General features: G+C 42.2%; 1 pseudogene; it reads right to left on the bottom strand.

Annotated features, from left to right (window-relative positions):
• Positions 1-432: 432 nt before the first annotated feature.
• On the bottom strand, positions 433-5477 carry LOC122907419 (annotated as a pseudogene).
• Between the last annotated feature and the right edge of the window lie 1096 nt (positions 5478-6573).

Raw genomic sequence — 6573 nt, forward strand, 5'->3', positions numbered from 1 at the left:
TGGCAAAATACTTAAGACTACCAGTTTTAAGTAAAATAAATAAGAAAAAAAATTATAATTACAAAGCCAGTCTTTCCCCTTGGGGAAACAAAAAGCCACTTTTGACCAATTGTTCCTACATATACATATGCTGTATATTATTATAAGCTTCTTCAGAGAAGCAAAACATATTTGCCTTCCTGACACTGAATTCTAGTGATCTGAGTTCTGACATCAGGAAGGCAACCGCAAGTATTGGGCCCAAATGCAGTTCTGGTTTACACTTGAAAAGACCACCAAATATTCCTTCTGTGTGGCTTCAACACGGGCAAATTTATGCAGTGTGTTCAGTGTGATCTCCTTACATGATCAATACAACCTAGCACAGATTCCTAGTCTTTCTACTGCACCCCCAAGGAGTTCAAATCATTACTGGTGCAATTAATAAAGAAAAATGCATATCAATTACTGGAAGGCTGTTTTACAAGAGGAGCTGCTATCTCTGATTTCACTTCCTTGTTGTATGGAACTGCAGACAGCATGATACCTGAGCAAATCAATCAACTACCATGATAGGAAGAGCGTGTTAATCCATAGTCTTTGCTTTATTGTGTGCACAGTGTGCTACTGCCCCCTGAGCTTCCTGCATTTCTCTTGTCTTGAAAAATCAGTGCTTGATCCTTTCCAGAATAACCAGAGAAGAAATGTGGCAGAAAGCATCTCTTCATCACGATCCCACTCAGTCCCGAGACTGATAGAAAAGGATGTAACCAGACTCTGAATTCTTTGAGATATCTGATGTCAACCCGTAGAATTCTTCAATAGCTTGTGCATCTATTTTCTGTGAGGCAAAATGGAAATATTAGTACAGAAATGAGCTCTACAGTCCAGTAAAGTCTTCCACATTTCTTAGAATCGTGCCTCTCATTTTCCTGCTTATGTTTATAAAACGGCTCTGCACGAGAATGGCTTAAGTTAAAAAGACTGATCATGCCCAGTATTGGTGAGAAAGTGCAGCAAACAGGGCTCCCACACGTAGCTGGCAGGAAGGCAGAATGGAACGGAGACCTTGGGAAAATGTTTAGTATTATCTTGTAAGGCTGAACACACAACTAGCCTTCGATCCAGCAAGTCTATTCCTAGGGAACAGAATTACCTGACCCACTTGAAACCACCAATTCCCAACCATTTGTGACCTATGAAAATGGCAATTTCTTATGGTCCTACCTAACAATTACCCAAGAAAAATGAGTGCGTATATCAGCATCAGATAGGGGTGATTGAGGCAGTTTTATTGATAATAGTCAGGCAGGGATAAAAAGGAAAATTTCTACCTTTTTATATTCTTACAATGAGAAATTACAGCGCAATAAAAGAAAACCACTACTATAGGCAGTAAGAGTGAACTGCTAGATACAAAAGAAGTCACACTGGAGGAGTCTGTTTATAGTCAAACAGAGGCAAAACTAATCATAATGATCAGTCATCAATAGTGGGTTCAGAGGATGGTGGGGAGTGGGAGGGAAAACTGTGAAGACTGACCAGGAAAAGGATAAGGGGGCTTATCGAAGGGTGTTACAAATGTACTCTCCCTTGATCTGAAGAGTGGTTACAGAGTGTGCATGTGCACATACATATCTGTGTATGCAAACCCACACATAGAAAATTCAAGTGCTGGGGCACGTGGGTGGCTCAGTGGGTTAAAGCCTCTGCCTTCAGCTCAGGTCCTGGGATTGAGCCTTACATCGGGCTCTCTGCTCGGTGGGTAGCCTGCTTCCTCCAATCTCTCGCTCTGTCTGCCTCTCCGCCTACTTGTGAGCTCTGTCAAATAAATAAATAAAATCTAAAAAAAATAATAAATTCAAGTGCTGTTTTAGATTCATATACTTTCTGTACATGTATTATAGCTCAATCATTTTTTTTTAGACAATGAAAGACTTTTTAAAACTAGTTCTCTTGTGGAAAGCTTTTCTTTGTTTTACTCTATGCATTTTGAAGATCACCTGACCATTCAAGCATTGGGGTTGGCTGTTGGGGAGTAAGAAGTAGGAATCTGACTACAGTCTGAAAACTTCAACAATTATCCAATATTCATCACCTGTCATATGAAAGAGAGGCTGGGAGAAAAAAAACAGAAGAGTAAAATACACACACAACTTTGAATAAAAATAAGAAATTCAGGAACTACTTACTTCTACAATGTCGTCATCAAACAACAACCAAAAATCATGACTCTTAACTATTGCACTATAATGTCCTCAGTTGGGACCACTAAAACAAAGAGAAAGAGAAATTAATTATATACAATGTTTATTAATACCACTCTTCTATGCCCTTGACGTCATGTTCTATAAACGAGAATAACTGAAACCGATGAAAATACTCCTTATCTATTCTTCCCCAAAATATCAAGCTACACTGATGTGAACTGGCATTCAATTTTATAATCAAATAATCAGTACTCTACTTTGAGAGCTATAACCAGCATTCTATTTACATAAATCTATGCTATTAAAATTTTTGTTGTCTTTGTAATAATTTTTTAATTATAATGTTTAAAATAATTTTCAAATTTGCTTCTCTGAAAAATTTAAATATATTTTTTAGCATTTGGGAGAGATAGAGGATCAAGGGCCAGAGCCCCCTGAGTTAAACTACAGAACATACATAGAATTTTTTCTAAGTTTTATTCCCTTGGCCATCGTTTTTCTCTTGAGGAAAAATACCATGTAATGCCTAAAAAAACACATATCACATCTATAGTTCTAAAATTAAGCTTGACCCTCAGAAACTTCTTTAAAAACAAATGACATTTTGCTAGTATTATTAGTGCTATTTTTAAGTACCTGGATCTTAGTCATTATAATTCTTGGAATTGCCTCTGCAGCTCATTTTAAACAAGTCTGGAATAAAGAAATCTAGAAATGCATTAAAATGCAGGTGGTTTTTTTGTTTTTGTTTTTTGTTTTTCAAAAAAATCTTTTGCTTTATAAAGGACATGGCAAGGATTTTAACCTCTCGCAGATTAAGTATGACTAATTATAAAAGCTTCTATATAATTCTTTAAGTTATAATTCTATTATAATTATTATATTATAGAATTTGAGATAATTTTCAACACAAAGTGCTGTTTATGGTGAATAGCAACATCAGATAATCAGATAATAGAATAAGAACCCTCCCATGTGTCCCTGCCTTGGCTCCTCTGATTATTAGGTGAGACGAGCACCTCAGGTGACAAAATGACAAAACAACAGTACTGCTCTTTCTCCATAGAAGAAAATACCTCAGAACATTTTTTTAAGGCTTTTAATACAGGAAAAAACTAAAACAAACAACAAACAAACAAACAAAAAAAACCCAAAAAACCTACCAAAAAACAAAAACAAAACTTCCCCATTCCTATAGGACTCATCTAGAGTCTTTTGTTTTATAGTGAGATGATAAGAATTTTTTTTTTTTTAATTTTTAAGGTGGTGAACATAAAAAAAAATCTCAGAAAGGCAGAGGAACAGAGCCAGAGATGAAAGGAGGCGGGGGAGATGAGGACCCTTGGGTGTGAGACTGAAAGGGTAGCAGCCTTTTCCTCGGGCAGAGAGGCAGTCTGAAGGACAAAAGACAAATGTGCACTACAGAAACTAGTAAGAGAAGGAAGGCTGGTAAACTTCGCCCTACAAGAGCCGTGGCTTAGGGATGTGCATCCTGAACATAAGACACGCTCAGTGCAGTATGGTCTGAATACATCACGTGTGCTAATAACTGCTGGTTGCTGTGGGGCTCAGAAAGGCACCCACAGCCTCCTGGCCCGAGGACACCGTGAGTACAGGAGAGAATTCTCCAGGAACACCATACGGGGCCCCATACGATATAAAAGCGGAGTTGCAGGGGTAGTGCAACCTACGGGCCTCACCCAGGAGAGGGGGCAGCTGGGAGGAGGAGGGCTGAGGAAGTTGGTGACAGTGGAGCGGGGCCCTGAGACGGAATGAAAGGATCACACGCACGAAGTCCGGAAGCACCTGTCGGAAATCCGCGAGATGCCAGACACGCAGGAGCAGGACCACGGGAGCTGGGCAGGCACAGGCCTGCTGCAATGAGCACCACCCGCGGCAAGGATGCGGCAACGTAAACCCTTTACACTCTCGTATGAAACGTAACTACGAGTAAATCTTGTAAGTAGAAAATAAGATTTGAAAAGGTTTTCAATCTTTTGTTAATGGGAGGATCACTTCCTGTTTTAAGACGTGCCTGTTCTGCTAACGGAGACGGCCCTCCAAACTGATAAACACACACCGTACCGAGCAGTGAGTTACTGCGGGCAGGACACATCCAGCAGCTGGGTGGACACAGAGGCCTGGCACCAAATGGAGCAGGGCTGGATGAGAAGGGCACCCAGCACGGCTTTCAGAGAGGTCTGAGGAGGCCAGGGGGGAAGGCGGAAGGGGGAATTGCAGTGAGAGAAGAGGAGTAGAGTTGGGGAGGGAGCCCAGCTGTGACCAGGAATCTCAGAGCTCACGGTCTTGTGAGCAGAGCAATTCCAGGAACCCCAGCATCATCTAAGCAGAGGGAAACCTAAGAACTGTCCCCGAATTTGAAGAGGCTACGGCATAGTTAAGTTAGGATGTGAAAAGGTACTATAAGGGCGTCATTATTGTTAAGAACACAGTAGCAGCAGCTAAGTAATTTGCATTCCTCCTTTAACAGTAACACTGTGGCAGGTTGTTAATAGGACTGCATTTTGCGTAGGAGAACGTGGACATTCAGGGGGTACTGTATGAAGCCACGCCAGGCACAAATGGCAGGCACAGAACATCCCGCACGCCTGCCCCACGGACAGAGATCCTGGCCCGCGCGGCCCACGGCTGGGGTTACCTTCCACACTGAACCACCACAGGGACAAGGTCATACATTCTGTCAGGACTGGTCGCATCACCAGAGTTGTTAAACAGACGAAGTTCTAAAGGAAACACTACCCGGTAAGACAGTTTTGTGTATCGATGAAGCAGATCCAGGTATTCAAACCTCTTCAGGTGCAGAGCCAGAATCATGGGAAGTTTTTTAACTTTCTTCCTATTCAAATAAACACAGAAACAAAATTTCAGGAAAGGCATTCAGACCACGTCTTTAAAAGAACTCTCAAACTTTCTGATTCCATTAACAAACAGGTCACGGAAAGTGTGAGTAGCCCAGCACTGACCACTTTTGCTACCCGTTTTCCTACCCGTTATTTTTACATCGGTGAAGCAACATTCCGAATGTCTTGCGAAGATCCCACCCCACCCACCATCACCAAACAATGTAACAGGACTTTGTACTCCATACAGCTTCAAAACAGATGGCCTGGCCTCAGACCTTTGATCAGAAATCTGTATTCTGAAATACAGGCCCCCAGGATCGGGCTGACTGCACAGGCGGCCGAGACGATGGGTGGAGGAAAAGCCGTTCCTCACAGCTGCTGACTCCTCTGGATGTGCGTGGAGACCGAGAGCTGCTTGTTCCATCGGTCAGTAGAACTCACTAACAGGTGGAGGACAGGCGCAGTGAGAAAAGCATTACTGAAGACCATTCTGTGAAAGGTGTTTGCCAGAGGTAAATAGCTCCAGATGAAGAATGAGGACTACATGTATTCTAGAATGGGAGTTAAATGACCTGCAAATTTAGGAGAAAAGATTTTTTTCCCCCAATTTACTTATTTTCAGAAAAACAGTATTCATTATTTTTTCACCACACCCAGTGCTCCATGCAAGCTGTGCCCTCTATAATACCCACCACCTGGTACCCACCTCCCACCCCCCCGCCACTTCAAACCCCTCAGACTGTTTTTCAGAGTCTATAGTCTCTCATGGTTCACCTCCCCTTCCAATTTACCCAAAAGCTCATACCCTCCCCAATGTCCATAACCCTACCCCCCTTCTCCCAACCCCCCTCCCCCCAGCAACCCACAGTTTGTTTCGTGAGATTAAGAGTCACTTATGGTTTGTCTCCCTCCCTATCCCATTTTGTTTCATGGATTCTTCTCCTACCCACTTAAGCCCCCATGTTGCATCACCACTTCCTCATATCAGGGAGATCATATGATAGTTGTCTTTCTCCGCTTGACTTATTTCACTAAGCATGATACGCTCTAGTTCCATCCATGTTGTCGCAAATGGCAAGATTTTGTTTCTTTTGATGGCTGCATAGTATTCCATTGTGTATATATACCACATCTTCTTGATCCAGTCATCTGTTGATGGACATCTAGGTTCTTTCCATAGTTTGGCTATTGTGGACATTGCTGCTATAAACATTCGGGTGCACGTGCCCCTATGGATCACTACGTTTGTATCTTTAGGGTAAATTCCCAGTAGTGCAATTGCTGGGTCATAGGGCAGTTCTATTTTCAACATTTTGAGGAACCTCCATGCTGTTTTCCAGAGCGGTTGCACCAGCTTGCATTCCCACCAACAGTGTAGGAGGGTTCCCCTTTCTCCGCATCCTCGCCAGCATCTGTCATTTCCTGACTTGTTGATTTTAGCCATTCTGACTGTTGTGAGGTGATATCTCATTGTGGTTTTGATTTGTATTTCCCTGATGCCGAGTGATATGGAGCACTTT

This window comes from Neovison vison, chromosome 5 (genome assembly GCF_020171115.1).
Source record: "Neovison vison isolate M4711 chromosome 5, ASM_NN_V1, whole genome shotgun sequence".
Taxonomy (NCBI): domain Eukaryota; kingdom Metazoa; phylum Chordata; class Mammalia; order Carnivora; family Mustelidae; genus Neogale; species Neogale vison.